This window comes from Protopterus annectens, chromosome 5.part1, assembly GCF_019279795.1.
Source record: "Protopterus annectens isolate FY-2018-M chromosome 5.part1, PAN1.0, whole genome shotgun sequence".
In the NCBI taxonomy this organism is placed as follows: Eukaryota; Metazoa; Chordata; order Ceratodontiformes; family Protopteridae; genus Protopterus; species Protopterus annectens.
This window is the reverse complement of record NC_056736.1, coordinates 406,318,379-406,336,949: the sequence shown is the minus strand read 5'-3', so window position 1 is coordinate 406,336,949 and position 18,571 is coordinate 406,318,379. Positions and strand designations below refer to the sequence as shown.

At 44.2% G+C, this 18,571-nt stretch overlaps 1 protein-coding gene across 1 annotated transcript in view; it reads right to left on the bottom strand.

Moving 5' to 3' along the window:
- Positions 1 to 18,571, bottom strand: part of CDKL5 (cyclin dependent kinase like 5) — a 1,714,404-nt gene that overhangs the window by 1,599,193 nt on the left and 96,640 nt on the right. The gene's annotated exons all lie outside the window — the stretch shown is intronic.

Genomic DNA, 18,571 nt, shown 5'->3' with positions numbered 1-18,571 from the left:
CTCTGCCGAACAGATTTGTTCAGCCCACTGATGATCTAAAACTGGCCTCCAGTCCCTTGTCTTTTTTGGCACTAAAAAGAATGAGCAGATTCCGGATCCTTTCTGGTCTGGTGGGACTTCCTGGATGACTCTCTTGTCCAACAGTTTTTGAATTTCTTGCACTGCTGAATCCCTCTTATTGGATGGAACATCAGGGATTTCCTTTTGTGCAGGGGAGAATGAACAAAGGGAATGATGTAGCTTCTGGATATGACCCATTGCACCCAGAAATCTAATGTTAAATTTAGCCAGCTGTTTAGGTGCAACAAGAAGTGTTCCCCGACTGCCTCCATAGGAAGACAGTCAGGCCTCCCTTAAGGAATACTGAAAGGGATTCCCTGGGAAGAAATCCATGAAGCCCTGGTTTTGCAGACCACCTCAGCCACGAGGATGGCATCTTCCATTCCGGTTCCCCCCTCTACCCCTGGGGGAACTCCCTCCATGTGTGTCTTGGAAAGGCCCTTGAGATTTCTTGAACCACATTTTTCTACCACTCCTCTAGTTCTTAGAAATGGACCTTTGAGGGTGGGGTGGGGTGGAGAAATGTACACCCAGGACAGAAAGGGTCTTACCATCCTTCCCACACCTGAATATTACCATCCTTCTCACACCTGAATAAAGTTTCTTTTTTTTCCAGCCCAAACAAGGATGTTCCTTCAAAAGAAACACTAACAAAAGAAGACTTGAATGGTTCTGCAAAATCACATAGGCACATCCAGGCATGTCTCCTTATGGTTATACCTGTACCCGCTGCTCTGGATGTCCCATCAGCTGTATGGGCAATCAGCCTCATGGGCGAACTGGACACAGACTCCAGGGTGGCTAACTGGGAAGCCACTTTCTCTTGGACTCCACAAACAAACAAAACCATAAGTAGCAGAACTAAAGGACCAATTTGGTAAACAGGAAATTCAGCAACAACAAAACCCAAAGGATCCACCACAGCAGAGTATGAGTAAAACCTTTAATAACCACGATAAGTGCTTATCCTGGTTATTAAAGGTTTTACTCATAATCTGCCATGGTGGATCCTTTGGGTTTTGTTGTTGCTGAATTTCCTGTTTACCAAATTGGTCCTTTAGTTCTGCTACTTATGGTTTCTTAGCTACAGCTCCTGCCAGGCTGTCTTACACCTCCTTAATCAGATCCCATTGGAGTCTGGTAAAATGTGCCAAAAACGTCAAGGACCTTATGGCAAAGGTCGATGAAGCACAGACCCACTTCCCAACTCTGTCCATAATCCCAAACTCCCTGTTGGGCAGATGGAAAGAGGAACTTTCCTCTGAAAGTTCCTTTTTAGTGGTGGCCGCTACAACCAAAGCATCTACAGCTAACCCCTTGGCCCAGAACTGTTTAGCTTCAGGAGCGGAAAGTATGTTATCCAGTCTTTTGAGGATGGGCTCGATTGTGTCTGGAGCCTCCCACGCCCACTGTGAAATCAGAGAGTGGCATCACCCAAGAGGTAGACAAACAGGTGCCAAAAGCCTGCAGGTAAACAGATTCCTCAGAGGAAGGGTTTTGGGATTTCCAGCCACCCCTCTATTTTAAAATTTCCAAGATGTCTTCAAATGAGAGCAGCAAAACAAGAAAACCACAAACTGTTGAAATACGAAAGTAAGACGCCAACTTCTGTCCCACAAAACCAGACCCGATGCAGTTCTTACAATTATTCTCTTTAAATAATCCAAAGAAAATGTTCAAATGTAAAATGCAAGAACGCTTTTTATTAATTCAATAAAAGCGTGTACTCCCACAGCTTCTTCAGCAATAAAACAACATTTGAAAAAAATCTTTATATATCCAATTCATGACGTAAAAACTGTTACTTACACTTTTAAAGGAGCAACAAATTTATACATTTCTTTATTAAGAAATGGGTGCTACAAAAAATGAAGTTGAAATTGTAGCAGAATTGTTAGATATTATTCTATCTTCTAACTACTTTATGTTCAATGAAAAAGTGTATTTGCAAACACATGGTGTAGCAATGGGGTCACCATGTGGGGCATCTGTGGCGAACCTATTTATGGCATTTTGGGAAAAGACCTTTTTATTTAATAACAGTGTGATGAACAAAATAAAATTATACACTAGATATTTAGATGATGTGTTTATTCTCTTAGAAGGTGAATTAGAGGAAGCTACAGCAATAGTTGACTACCTAAATAGTACGTCATCATTTTTAAAATTTACATTCTCTTTTTCAAAAAACGAAATAGATTATTTAGATGTTAAACTTTCTAAAGACGAAACAAACTTTGAATACACTTCTACTATATTTAGGAAGAAAACATACTGTAATTCACTTTTGCATTTCAAAAGTTCACACCCTTTTAAACAGAAAAAAGCAATCATAAAAGGACAATTAATAAGAGCTGCCAGGATGTGTAACAGAGACATTTCATTTTATGAAGAATGTAAGAAACTTGAAGGAATGTTTTTAAGTCGTGACTACCCACCAGATTTATTTTTTGAACTTTTGAAAGAAGTGGAACAAAAAAGATTAAATGGCTTATATGTACCCTTACTTAAAAAGAGAGCTATTGAGACCAATACCATTTTAGATATAGTGCCCCAACTCCACGACAGAAGCAACCCCAACTCCCATAGAAAATGCAATAAATGTAAAAAATAGTGAAGAGTGTATAGGAATCTTAACCAGTAGGATTAGTTTTATTTCTACATTTAACAGTGATTCCTTTGAAATCCAATCAATAATATTGAAAAATTGGCATTATATCTTGAACAATGAGGAATTATTAGATAAATTAGGAGATAGACCGAATTTTGTGTATAAAAAAGGTGACAATCTAAAATCAATTCTTGAAGGTAACAATAAACACAATAATAGTACTAAATTTAAAGGGTGTAAGCAATGTGGTTTTTGTAAATATTGCCACTTTATTAAATATAGTAGTACCTTTAAAATAGCAGATAACACTTACCATATTAATTGTAATACAAATTGTAATTCCAAATCTATTGTGTACCTTGCTTTATGTAATTGTTGCAATGCATACTATATAGGAAAAACTGATGTGGCGACAGAATATATGCATTTGTATGCAATTAGGAAAGAAAAAATGAAAGCGATGAAACAAAGAAATAACGAAGAGCATAGTTTTAGTTTTCTAGCTATGATTCTGTAGAAAACACTTTGAGGGTGGACCAATTAACATACAGTTAGAAGTCCGAGAGTTAGAATGGCAGTTTTTAAATTTTTTTTGCTTCCCGGGACTAAATGAGAACTGTAATATATCGTGTGTCTTGAAAATGAGGAATTATTTAAGACACAAACGATAAATAATAAAAGATTTTGAATATCTACATATTTTTAATTTAATATTATTATATAAGGAAAACTTTTTGTGTTGTAAACACATAAACAATAATAATAATATTTTTAAAGTTTATCATAAAAAAACTTAATAATAAATATTAGTTTAATTGAATTTTAATTAATAAATTTAAGAAATGTGAATGATAATCAATTTTGAATTGTCAACCAAAGGACCAAAATAATTATAGACAGCTTTGAAAAGCCACAATTTTTCTGCATATATAGATTTTTTTAATTCTTTTTGACATAATGTGAACATATAAATTTAGGGTGATTTAACTGTAATAAACGAGATAAATTAATGAATTTTAAACTCCTTGTAGTCGTAATACATGTTTTAAAAGTATTTTAGAATTGTTATATTTGTTATAGTTTATATTTATTCATTATTATATATTTTGTGCGTAGTAATAAAGAAATGTATAAATTTGTTGCTCCTTTAAAAGTGTAAGTAACAGTTTTTACGTCATGAATTGGATATATAAAGATTTTTTCAAATGTTGTTTTTATTGCTGAAGAAGCTGTGGGAATTACTAAAAACAGCTCTTTTATTGAATTAATAAAAAGCGTTCTGCATTTTACATTTGAACATTTTCTTTGGATTATTTAAAGAGAATAATTGTAAGAACTGCATCGGGTCTGGTTTTGTGGGACAGAAGTTGATGTCTTCAAATGAGACATCTTCAGAAGGTGACCATGGTAACCCTTCTCCCTTCATCAAAACCTGTGTCCTCAGTGACAGATTCCTAGGGGGAATCCAAGTGCTTCCTCTTGCACTTCTTTTTCTGAGGGACCTCCTCAGGGGTTAATCTGGAGAGGTATCAGAAGATGACAGAATCTGAGCCTCAGACACCTGGGGCTTCAGCACCTACTGTCCCAGTGGAGAGACAGGTAGAATAACTGAACTACAAGGGGGTACCTGTTCCAAAGGAGAAGGCGCGGACTGAGTCTCTGCAAGAGAAAGGGCCCTCTGCATAGCCTCGAAAGCTGCCCCCCCCGAAGAGGGAAGGGAGCCCAGAACAGAGATAGACTGCCTTGCAACCGGGGTCACTCCCCCACTCCGAAGAACTGACCCTGGAGACCAAAGCCGGAGCTAAACTAACTCGAGCCGAAGCTCCAAGGAGCAAGGATGGCTCCAAGAAACCTGGAGTCAAGACCTGCTCCCCAGAACCAACAGGTTATCTACAGCTCTGGGAGGCCTCCAGTTCAGAAATAACCGAGGAGCTCAGGGTAACTACGGTCTCCAAAGAAGAGAAAAACTCTGGAGCCAGAACAGTCGGTACCGGGGAGATCTGGAACAGAGGTCTCTAAGACCTCCAAGGAGGTTAGAGGAGTAGTTAGTGGTGTAATGGAAGTTTCGGTACCAAGACCCGAATGCATCAGAACCAAAGGGGGGGCCTCAATCCCATAAAATTCGATTCACTAGCCTCTCCACATCAAGTTCTGAAAGACTTTTGGTGGACCGGACCAACGACGTAGAAGAGGACTTGGGTCTCTGCCAAAAAACCTTTGGGAGCTCCCCAGCAAAAGGGCTAATTAAAGGCAAGTATGTAATTCTAAGCAATGTGGTCTTAAAAGGTGAGGAAGTAGTAATTTCCTGTATTGAGGCCTTCGACATCGAAGGGCTCAAAATGACAATCATTGCCAAAATGGACATGGGCACCAGAGTGTCAGCAGCAGAAGCCTGCATTTCTGGGGCAACTTTCAGAACTGAGGTCTTCAATTTCTTATCTTTTGGAACCAATGGGGAGGTCAGAACCAAGAGACTTCTTTTCTTGCTTTTTTCCAGAGAAGACAAGGATGAAGGAGATGAGATGTCTGCCTTTGCTTCATCTACAGAAGAAAAGGCTTTGCCAAAAGCTGAAGGAAGTAGTCCTTTTAAGATAAACTTATTACACCTTTCCACAAGACCTCGGTGGCTAAAGGCGTGACAAATGCTGCATTCTTCCTGTAAGTGATGGGGGCCAAGACAATAAACACAGAGTGAAAATCTGACAAGGAAATTTTATGGCCACACTTCAAGCATTTTTTGAAACCAGCGGGGCCCTTACCCTTCTCAGTCATGTCAAAACGAGTAAAGAGGCTAGAAAAATAGCTACTGAAAAATATCACACTACAAAGAAAAAGAAAGTGATAGCGGAAATATTATTATTTTTAATATATTTTTATATATTTAAAGCAAAGAAAGGGGAAGGAACTATCAGCAATGATAGTCGTATAAGTACACAAGCATGTATAGGAATGGGAAAAACTACGAAAGAGAGAGGGAACTAACGATATATAGTGGGAAATGCACAAAAGTATAAAGGGAAAGTGTATCAGCATTTATACCTGAGGAATACACGAAGTGTAAAAAGAAAGATTAAAGGGAAAAGAAGCAGAAACTGTAAGAAAAGGACAAAAAAGTTCACCTAAACCCACTAGCGCTTGAGAGTAGTAGCTAGATGTGACTGTTTCATCAAGTGGTAAACGAGATCTGACGTAACTGACAGAGAGAGATTCTGGGTATAGATGAAGCTCGAGAGTTTTTTGGCTGGCGCAACCTGTAGTAATGGCCGAGTTGGTGCCAATATCAGAACCAAACATCTGCCAAGGATAAAATGAAGATTGACATCAGATTGAAAAGTTAAAAGAAAGTCCCTTCTACCTCAAGACCACAATGAAACACACCAGCAAGGAACTTAACACTAGTAGAAAATGCAAAGCAGAATACAATCTTAAGGTTACCACAGAAACCAAAGGAAACTATAAATATTTCTTCAGCTATGGCAAAAAGAAGGAATAATGTCCAAATATGCACTGATCTCATCCATAAAATACTTTCTGATCCCAAGGAAATAGCTAATACATTATAATACAAAGGTAGTACTAATTTTACCCCACCTACCCAAATTGTTGCCCACATTATCCCTGAAAATTTAGTTTCCCTTGAAATCACCTTGGAACAAGTCTTGAAATCCTTGTCAAAGGCTAAAAATAATACTTCTGTGAGACCAGAAAACATCCTAAGCTGCACTCTCATCAGTATCAGGAATGCACTATCGGACACAATTCAGCAAGTCTATAGAATTTCTGCCTGATGCCTGGAGATCAACCACTGTTACTCCCCTACAAAAGGGTGGTCCCTCTGCAGATGCAAGTAAATTATAGCCCCATCAGCCTCACCAGCATTATATGCAAAGCCATAGAACATATCACAGCAGAACTAATTTATGCAAACATAGGCAACTTAACTGAACTAGGCTCACATAGTTTGGTTTTCTGAAGGGCTGGTCTTGTGCCTCTTTAATCTAGTAAGCTTCTTTGAACATGTTACAAAGGCTGTGGACAGTCAGCTTCTTTGAAAAGGTTATAGAGAATCTGTGCTTACTGCTTACATTGACCTGGCCAAGGGTTTTGATACTATTCTCCATGCTGGAGTTATGGAAAAAAAATAGACAAACTTACTACAATCCTCTCTGTTGTCTGCCAGACTCCAAATTGTCTATCCAACTGATCCCAGGTTGTAAAAATTGCTAGTACACTCTCTGAATATAAAATTGTAACTACTTGAATCCACACTAGCCTTCTCCTGTTTGGCATTTATTTTGCAGACATCCAAGCCAATATCCTGGAAGAATGGCTGACTAGGTTTGCAGATGACTGCAAGCTGGGTACTGCTATCTACTCATGCACTGATACTAAACCACTCCAGCAAGGGTTGGCATGTGCACAAACACCCAAGTGTACTGAAATGGTCAAAAGTTAAATACAAAAGTAAAGTGCAGCATAGCAGTATTCAGCAAAAACAGCTGTTCTCATCTCATAACGGTATAAAAGGTACTCCTTTTCAGACAGAGTACCATGAGAGACCTGACTACTTATGTAGCTACCTCTTTCATTCTATCATTATGTTTCCACCATAGTCAGGAAATCCTAGCTGGCCCAGGTAATTACTAAGGGAATACCTTTAAGTGCCAAATAAGTCATTCTTCCCTTATCAGACCGATTATTGTATGCAATACCTCCTTTGGTATGTACAAATACCACTTAGCTGGAATGGCCCCAAAGATTTCTAACCAAGAAAATTAAAAGCCTTAAATCATTCAACTACTCCAAAAGTTTTCTATGACTGTCCTTGTGCTCAGTAGCTCTAAAGCTGCTCTGAGGTGACCTGTGTTTAGCATTTTTATTTTATTTATTTGTAGTTTGTTTGCCAGGATGGTCCACTGGGCCACAAGGAGCCAGTTTTCAATGGAGTCCTGGGGAGAAAAGCTCCAGAAAAGTACAAACTACAGATTACACACTGGAATTACAGATTACACATAAGAATGCAAGTTACAGATTCAAACATAAGATATACAAAGTACACTGGAATTACAGATTACACATAAGAATGCAAGTTACAGATTCAAACATAAGATATACAAAGTACACTGGAATTACAGATTACACATAAGAATGCATATTAAGTAAGCCTGATGAAGTAAAATATCATAGTAGTACAATGCCAACATTTTTTTGTAATTCTTGTAGTTTAAATTACTAACTAGTGATTTCTGCAGATTTTTATAGGTATACTAAGTCATACAATTATTTAGAGGTTGGAACTATAGGAGGGTATTTTATCAGTTGCTAGAAAGGAAAGTATAATGTAGGGAGAGTAAGTAGGATGAGAGCAAGAGCATTCCGATTCTGAAGTTAGAGATGTGAGTGAAGCAAGGTTTTGAACATGGAGAGACTGTTTGTGTACGGATTAGAGGAGGGAGAGAGTTCCAGTGTACAGCTACAGAGAAGGACAATAGATGTCGCTGGAGGAGTGGTTTCAGCTCAGAATAGGTAGTTTTATTGGCCATTTTGGGCTATTTCTATCCCTTTCATCTTTCAGTTTAAAAAACCGTGTTTGCGGGGTTTTGTGCTCCGTGCAGCACCATTTAACTACGGTTAAAGTATTCTCGGTGCCAGAAAGTCTCCTCTTCAGATTTTCCCTTAGAACTAGCCAGTTTTCTAGTTTTAGCACTCAAAAACTGTTTCTTTGTGCTCAGCACTTGCCCAAAACTCGTTGCAAGTACTAAATAATCTACAAATTACTGCGGCACTCAACTTTCCTCACTTATCAAGAGGAAAACAGTTTTTAGTACTTAACTTAATAAGCACTAACCAGGCATGTCTAAGGGTCAGCTCCCAGTGTTTTCTCCTGTCCACCTGATGAATCTGGGCATCTTGGGGCAATGTAGCAATTGCCTCATGTATACCGACAACCCTCTCCTCCTAACACCCAACATTACAACCTGTGAGAGATGGACTTATATAGCCAAACTGGAAGCCAAGCTCCCTCCAGCCGAGACTGGACTAGACAATCAAGAGGAGAAGGTAAACACCACATCACACTCCATCAAAATATGCAGCACCCAAGCCCATACATAGTAACACAAAACACACACCTATATTTGAGGAGGCTCTCAACAAAAATCTGCCCAAACAACAGAGACCTCCAAAGCTGAGAAGCAAGCAACCACCCCCCCAACACTACCCAAACGACGCATAGCCCACAAAATCAGTGTGCCACTCAACCTCAGCTCATAAGGCAAAACAACGTACCCAGCACACTAGTCATAGGCGACTCTATAGTCAGGCACACTGATGTCCCTCTCACCAGGCTAAACAAGGATAAAGTTGCTGTCAGCTGCCTGGCGGGTGCCAGGATCCGTCATATAATACAGGCACTCAGGTCACTCCACAAGTACAAATATGACTCTGTCATTGTCCATGTCGGAGTGAATGACCTGAGATGTACCTCCCTGGACTACATGAAGAGACATGGAGGAGCTCTCTGACCATGTGGCCCTGGCTGGTATGACACTAGACCTGAGTAGCATACTGCCATCGCCCAAAATGATACCACAGTACAAGGACAAAATGATTGACTTCATCATCTGGCTAAGCTTTTGGTGTCATTCTAAGAGTATCCAGTATCTGTCTGCCTGGGACGATATGATCGGCAGGCCACGATGCTTTGCCAGAGATGGCCTGCACCTGTCACCTCTGGGATTCCGGATACTGGCTAAGGCTCTTGTCGCCCCTATAGTACCTTTTTTAGGCAAGGCTCAAATGTCAAAAGTACTACCATAGTAGATACAAACAAGCAAAATCTATGGGTAATGCTACTCAATGGTAGAAGTCTAAACCTTAAAATGCACTCACTCGAGGCACTCCTTAAGATGGATAACATCGACATCTGTGCAGTGACAGAGACCTGGTTTAAGGCTTGAGAAAGCACCCCTGCATTACCAGGCTACAATTCTTACCACACCTTTCGGCCACCTAACCTGGACCGAAACACTAAAGGAGGAGGCATGTCCATATTCATAAAGGATATCCACACCTACAGGCTAGTTGCTCAACATAATGCATCCGAAATTATCCCAGTACAGTTAACACTGGGCAAGACTGCAATTCAGCTTGTTATAGATCCCCCACCATGTCCTAGGATGCCCACTCCATGTTTCTCGATATACTGGATAATATTAAGGTACAGCCCAATACCCTAATATTGGGAGATTTCAACTACCCCCACCCCCCACCATCAACCGGGAAAACTACTCATGTACTAACTCATTTGTTCAACGTTTTCTGGAATTCATAAATTCCAATGCTCTGGCTCAGCTTGTCCATACCCTCACCAGGGGCAGCAACATCCTGGACCTGGTCATTAACAATATGGGTAACAGATGCTCCATGCCAGAGGTCAACTCCTCGCTGGTCAGATCCAACCACAAGCTAATCACCCTAGACATCCATATCCCGCCCCACCCCCATTACGGAAACCACCATAAAAAACTTCTCCAATGCCAACTTCATGCTTCTTAAGACAGAAGTGGCTACCTTTCATGACACTCATACAGATGGAAAATAGAGGCGCAACTGATGAATCATATACAAATGCACTGTATAAGCACATATACAAGTGCAAGGACCGTGCCATCCTCAACAGAACCAAGACACTACCCTCCAAAAAAAGGAAGCCAATCTGGTGGTCCCCTCTGATATTGCCAACATCCTGGCAGACAGGTTCAGTGCAAACTTTAACCCCCTCTCACGCCTCAAAGGGCCTATCCCCATACCGGAAGACTGCAAATCCCCTGTAATCACTGATGCACAAGTAAAGACAGCACTCTCCAAAGCCAAGAACACAGCATCCATAGGACCAGACAACATGCCAGGCTGCGTTCTGCATGAACTATAGAACAAACTGGCACCCCACCTAAGTACCATGTTCAACCATAGCCTCATTTCAGGCTTTCTGCCTATGGAATGGTACACAGTGACTGTTATCCCACTCCACAAAGGGGGTGCCACCACTGACGCCGGGAACTACCACCCCATTAGCCTGACGAGCCTGGTCTGCAAGGCTTATAAACAAAGACATAGGTAACCCTCCAAACTCTTGACCCCACTCAGTTTGGGTTTGTAAAAGGTAGATCATGCCTCCTAAACCTGATTGACTTCTTTGAAGCAGTCACCAGAGCTGCAGACAAGGGTAAGGTGGTGCACACAGCCTATCTCGAGTTCGCCAAGGCTTTCAACACCATTCCCCATTCTGGTATTATAGATAAACTCACTGGACTGGGCATAAATCCCTATGTCACAAGATGGGTGGCCAACTGGCTCACTGACAGAACCCACACAGTGAAAGCAGCCTACGCCAAATCCGACTTCAGACCAATGACAAGCTGAGTACCACAGGGTTCAGTCCTGGGTCCTCTCCTGTTTGGTATCCAGGCTAATACAGCTGGTCTCTGGCTAACAAAGTTCGCAGACGACTGCAAACTAGGAGCCACAATAGATTCGCCTAAGGATGTGGACATTCTACAAAGAGGCCTCACTGAGACTGATGCTTGGTGTCAAAGTTATGGCCTAAAGCTCAATGCCAAGAAGTGCATTGTCATCCCCTTTGGGAAAAACACCGTACCCATGAACTACCACAAAGGCGGGTAGCCTACTAAACACCAAAAGTGTGATAAGAGACCTTGGAACAGAGGTGGACAGTAGTCTCTCCTTTGATAATCACGTTGACACAGTAGTCAGGAAATCATTCTACGTGGCACACCATCACAAAGGGGTTCTCCTCCAGAAAAAAGAGAGGTCATCGTTCCTCTCTACTCATCTCTCGCAAGACATCTACAACAACTAGAAAGGCCACAGAAATACCTCACTAAGAGGATTACCAGCCTCAAACAGATGCCATATGCAGACCGTCTCAAAAAACTCCAGCTCTACTCCATTGCATATCGCCTACTCAGAGGCAACATCTGCCTAACATACAAAGTCATGTCTAACCCAGATCTGATGGACATGCTACACTTAAAGAAATTCCAAATTCTCTGGGCCACACGCTTCAAGGACCTAAACCTTGTCACCACAATAAACAAAACATGCTGGAGGGATAGATTCCTGTCCCAGAGACTTCCCATGCTCTGGAACAGACTACCCATTCATGACAAGAAAAGCTCATTAACCCTCTAACAGAAATCTTGACAACTGGATGGGAAACAGGAAATTCACCCTGGGGTTCACTTCTGTGGCTCTGCCAGGGTCACAGGAAAATAATTTTCTTGGCTGGCAAAAGCCAGGGAACCTCTTTGGCTAGGCTTATGTAGGCCCTAGGGCCAATAGCCTAGTGCTTACCTATGAACTTTTAGTTATGTACTTACCATAACGATAATGTATGTGATCCATCTCGCCTACATTCATTACTGACTGGCTCGGAGCTGAGAATCGGCTCTGACTCAGCCACTATAACTAGCACGAAGTCTCTCATTGGCTGGGCTAACCCTGTATCCCAGGATGCATCACGCCCAAACCCCCAGATCTTGTTTGCCCCAACATGATTCTCCCACATACACCATACCACAAGGATAAATAAATAAGAGGAGAGAAAAAATAATATCCTCAGAGAAATCAGAATACAGGTTTCCTCCAAGTCCAACAGGTAGGGGGAAGGAGGGCGGGTATGCAAGAATGTAGGCGAGATGGATCACATACACCTATCGTTATGTTAAGTACATAACTAAAAGATGTAATGTGATCCTATCTCGCCTACATTCATTACTGACGGGACTGCGTCCCTAGCACCTAAATCCCAGGAGGCTCACTGGAAAACACTCCTAAGCACTGTGGAACCAAAGGAAGCCCGACCTCTAGAGGCCACGTCCAGTTTGTAATGAGAAATAAAGGTATGTGGAGAAGTCCAAGTAGCCGCTGCACATATCTCATCTATGGATAATCTAGCATGAAAAGCCACTGAAGTAGACATAGCCCTGGTAGAATGCACCCTAACTGGAAAGGGAAGATCCTTACCCGCTAATGCATAAATAAATGAGATGCAGTCTCTAATCCACTTAGCTATGGTGCCCTTAGTTACAGATCTGCCCATTCTATTGTCCGAAAAAGACACAAACAACTGATCTGATTTTCTCTCCTGTTGTGTCCTATTTAAATAAAACCTCAGCTGTCTATGCACATCCAACTGGTGCAATTTGTATTCCGCTTTGTTGGAGAACCTTGGGAAAAAGACCGGAACCTCAATAGACTGGTGGAGACAAAGGGCAGAAGAGACCTTAGGGAGAAAAGAAGGATTAAGTCGCAGCGATACTCTGTCCTTATGAAAAATTAAATAAGGAGGTTTAGCAGAAAGAGCTTGAAGCTTGAAGCTTCTGCCTGAAGTTATGGCTACCAAGAAGGCAGTCTTCCATGACAGAAATTTCAATTCGAAGAAGGCTGCCGGCTCAAAGGGAGAGGAAGTCAAAGCTCTGAGCACCACATCTAAATCCCATGGCAAAACGGGCTGCGAAACTGGAGGGCGCAGCAGCCAGGCTCCTTTCAGAAAGGCTTTACACAGCTTATGACCCATAAGGGAAGGCTCATGTGCAACATGATAATTGGAGATTGCTGCCAACTGAACCTTTATGGTGGAGGCAGCCGGACCTTGTCTAAAGAGTGTAGCTAAGAAATCTAACACCGTGGACACCAGTGCTGTAAGCGGGTCCAGATCACGTTGCTGAGCCCAAATTGCAAATCTCTTCAATTTACTAGAGTATATTTTCCTAGTAGAAGACTTGTGGGAGGAAGACAGAATATGAACTACTTCCGGGGTAAAAATATGCTGTCTGACTAAGGTCGGAAGTGGAGGAGCCAGGCAGCGAGCTTGAGTGTTCGTAGGGATAGATGGCGCTGTCTTGACTGATGAATCAATAGGTCTGGAGCTGGGTCCAGAATCCAAGGGCCATCCACCGCATACTTCCAAAGGAAGGGGAACCAAACTTGACGGGGCCAGTGTGGTGCAATCAAAATCATTTTGCTTTCCAAGCAGGTGTCCTTCTGAATCACTCTGGGTAGCAGAGGGACTGGCGGGAAGGTGTAGAACAGACCGGAGGGCCAATTGTGGACTAGAGCATACCTGGGAGACCCCCCCTGTGGGGGGATCAGAGTGAAAAAATTGCTGCACTTTGCATTCAGGGGACTGGCAAACAGGTCGCAGCAGGGAAGACCCCACTTGGAGAAGATCTGCGCAGCCACTCTGTCGTTCAGGGACCACTCGTGAGGCATCAGAATAGCTCTGCTCAGCCTGTCTGCTATCACATTGGACTTTCCTGGAATGTGCGTTGCCACTAGAAAGCGCTGGGAAGCAATTGCCCAATTCCACACTCTCATGGCCTCTCTGCAAAGGGGGTAGGACTTGGTTCCTCCCCGCTTGTTCACATACCAAACAACCGACATATTGTCGGACAGAATCGCAATAGTTCCCCTGGGAAGAGAGCTGTGAAGTGCCTGCAATGCTAGAAGCACCGCTCTCATCTCTAGAACATTGATATGCAAGTGAACCTCGTGGTCTTGCCACGTACCTTGGACCGTCTCGTCCAGATAATGCCCCCCCCACCCTATCTGGGAGGCGTCCGTGGTTACTGTGGCAATAGGGGACGGGGGGGGGGGGCTCAAGGGTCTCCCTTGGTCCAGATTGGACGAGAGAAGCCACCAACGCAGATCTTGCCGGCATCTCTCCGTGATGAGAATCGGATGGGACAAGGGGTGTTCCTGATATGACCACTGGGCCGAAAGGAGCCACTGAAGTATTCGCATGTGTAACCTGGCCAGCGGAACTAAGAGAATGGCAGCCACAATTGATCCCAACAACTGAAGAACCATCCTGGCTTGGGCTTTTCTGCGGGTTAGTAAAGCCAGGACTTGGGCCTGTAACACTTTTATTCTCTCTGTCGGTAGAAAGGCTCTCATCTCTACAGAGTCTAGCTCTCTGCCGATAAAGGCAACACGCTGTGATGGCAGCAATACAGACTTTTCCCAGTTGAATGAAATCCCTAGAAGATGGCCCAATTTGACAGTAGCTCTCGTGGCTTGAACAAGTAGATGCCTGGTGGGGGTGGTGAAGAGCCAGTCGTCTAGATAAGGAAACACCTGGAATCCTAGATGTCTCAGGTGAGCAGTTACCACTGCCAGACACTTGGTGAACACCCTGGGGGCTGTGGTGAGACCAAAGGGCAGGGCCCGGAATTGAAAATGACTGGCTCCCAGCCAGAAGCGTAAATGATTCCTGGAAGCCTTGTTTATCTTGATGCGATAATAGGCATCCTTGAGGTCGAGGGAGCACATCCATACTCCTTCTTCCAGCAATGGGAAAATGGATTGCAAAGTGACCATTCGGAACTTGGACTTCTTTACAAAGCGGTTTAAACGGCTGAGATCCAGAATGGGTCTCAAGTCCCCTGTTCTTTTTGGCACCAAAAATAACCTTGAGTAAGTTCCTAATCCGATCTGGTCTGCGGGGACTGGTTGGATGACTCCTTTTTCTAGCAGCTTTGAAACCTCTATTGCTGCCTGATCCCGTTGACTGGGTGGAACATCCGGGATTTTCCTTGACGGAGGGGGGGGGGACGAAAAAGAGGAATGGTGTAACCTCCGGTGATGATACAAAGCACCCATCGATCCTGATTGACGGACTCCAAAGCCTGAAGATGCTCCGAAAAACGACCCCCGACTGGCTCCGGAGACGCACAGTCGGGTAATCCCTCAGAGACGTTGGTAGGAGGAACCACGAAAGGACTCGCGGTCTCCTGTATTGCAGGGGCCTCCACCGCCTCTAGGGCAACGCCTTCCATTAAAATTCCCCCCTCCTCTGCCCCTGGAGGGGGGTCACTTTGATGGGCAGGGGAAGACTTTTGAGACTTTCTGAACCACATTTTCCCTCCCCTCTGAGCCTTGGGATAAGGCCTAGTGGGAAGCGAAAAACGGGCCCCAACGGCAAACAAAGTCTTACCCTCCTGCTCACATCCAGTGAGGGTGTCTTTCACTTTGGGTCCAAAAAGGGAGGACCCGTCGAATGGGGCATCCGTGAAAGAAGACTTGAAAGCCTCCGCAAAATGACACAAGCGCATCCAAGCTTGCCTCCTAAGGGCTACGCCCGAACTTGCTGCTCTACCCGCCCCTTTGGCTGCATAAGATATGAGCCTCATGGACGAGTTGATGATGGAAGAAAGGGTAGACAGCTGGGCGGTAACAGACTGGGCCAATGCCTCAGGCAGGTTACCCGACAGGGTATCTCCCAACTCCTTTATGAGATCCCTTTGGAGCCATGTAAACTGACAAGTAATTCAGCGACCGCAAGGTAAAGGTCGCTGAAGACAGGGTACGCTTCCCATACCTATCCATACTCCTAGACTCCTTATTAGGAAGATGGATGGAGGTAGAAGCCTCCGCCACGTCCTGCTGGGTGGCGGACGCCACCACCATGGCATCCACATGTACTCCATTGGTCAGAAATTCTTTTCCAGGAGGCGCAGATAAAAACTTATTGGAGCGGCTAGGAAATGGCTCCACAGAGTCAGGGTGTTCCCACACCCTTCGACAAATAAGATCCAATAATTCATCTAAGGGTGTAGGCACCCAGGAGGCGGAAGGCTGGGCTCCGAAGGCCTTGAGGAAGACCAACTCCTCCTCAGAAGGGTTTTTGGAAGGCCAGTCGCCCCGCTGTCTCAAGATCTCCAGGATATCAGAGAAGGAGACGACTTTGGGGACCCTTTTGCATCATCGAGGTCGGTGTCCGAGGTGACAGACTCATCTGGGGAGTCTACGTGCTTCCTCTTACACAACTTCTTCCTGAGAGGCTCTTCAGGGACAGACTCTGAAGGGTCCTCAGACAGTAGGGGACCACACATGGAGGTATCCTCAGGCCCGGAAGCCCCGCTGTCCAGAGATAGGGGGGCACCAAAAGCTCTAGTCGCAGCATCTAGGGAAGGAGTTGCTGATTCAGGTGAAGTCACGATGGACTTGGCCAGCGCGCTCCTCATAGCCTCGAAGGCAGGTCCATCAGAATCAGACGAAAAACCCGCCTCCGAGACCATGACTGGAGTCGGGGTACCCCTAGCCGAAGCACCAAAGGGGAGACTCGGAGCCGCAGTCTGAAGTCCCGATGTATCCCCCTCGGGTCCAACTGAGGACACCAGAGTACCGAAACCTGTAGACGGAATGGAAAAGGTTGGAGCCGATGTCAGATCCGAAAGACTCGCAGGAGGTTTCAGAGCCGACCCAGGGACTTAACTCGATTCGGCTGACTCCGGCTCCGACGACACAGAGGTTGTCGGAGGAGGAAGAAACGGAACCGATATAGTAGCTGGCTCCAGAGCCGATTGGGCTGGAGCCGAAAATAATTTAGTTAACACTGGCGACTGGAGGAGCCTCTGGACTACCCTATCAACATCTGAATCCGAGAGCCTGGAGGACTTGGAGGAGACAGATGGGGGCCGAGAAACCTTCTCTGTTGGAACCGGGACAAAGGTAGGGGAACGGCTCCGAATCGGCTCCAAAAGGATCAGAGCCGAAGTAGGCTCGAGAACCACCACAACCTCCTTCGGCGCCGACGACCGTGGAGTCGAAGAAGCCAACCCCACAATAGACAATACTTCCTGCGGCTCCAAGACCAGTGGAGCCGAGGAAGGAGACATAGCCTTGGATGGTGCTTCCTGCGGCTCCAAGACCAGTGGAGCCGAGGAAGGAGTAGTAGTTTTAGATCTCTTCTCCGGGGGCTCCGAAGAACTAGATGGAGCCGGAGACTTCATTTTTGACTTGGATCTGGGTTTCTCAGAGGGAGGAGAGGACGCCAACATTTCCTCAAAGGAGGGTTTAATCAACCCTTGAGGATAAGTTTATTTTTTCTCTCCTGTAACACCCTGGCAGAGAAAGCATGACACACACTGCAGGATTCCTGTAAGTGTATGGCACCGAGACAATATACACAGTTGGCATGTCCGTCAGTTAGCGACATTTTTGTAAGCACATTTAGCGCATTTCTTAAAGCCAGATGGCTTATGTTCTTTTGGTTCCTTGCCCGACATAAGGAACACAATCCACAAGTAGCAACAATATTCAGAAATACACAATCACAAGCACACTCGCCACACTGGGTAGGGAGGGGAGGAAGGCTCTAACTTAAACGCCCGTACAGTAACCACTCAAGATAGGGCAAAGGCCCTCTAACTCAAACGGGCCTAGCCCGCCAAACAAAAGGATTACCAACCACAAACACAATCAGACACAACCAAGGATACAACAGACAACGTAGCTATTAGAATAGCTTTTTGATATAATAATACTCAAAGCTATAGTTGAAAAAACAAAGAGAGGGTACTTAGCCACAGCCAAGTCGAGACCACGTCATTACTCTAGGAGCGGCAAATGAGATCTGGGGGTTTGGGCGTGATGCATCCTGGGATACAGGGTTAGTCCAGCCAATGAGAGACTTCGTGCTAGTTATAGTGGCAGAGTCAGAGCCGAGAACCCGTCAGTAATGAATGTAGGCGAGATAGGATCACATTACATCCTATGTTTGCCTGGTGGACGGACAGGTTTACGTAGCCAATTCGATTTTGGGAATTTGATCTAAGAAGTCTATCTGGCTGATGCATTTTGGAAGGTGGAGGCAAGGGATGGACAGAGAGAGGGGCTGAAAATGAGTTTGTGTGCTTGAATAAGTTGAATATAGGTAAGGTAATTGGGCAGTTCAAGCCACTTTAGCTGATGTAGGGCATTACAGCGATGGGAAGTGGTTCTATGGCTTATTGCGAATTTTGATATCTTGTTACAGCAAGAGGAGAGTTTTGTCTTGAGGGAAGACTGTAGGTTAGTAAGGACAGAGGCACCATA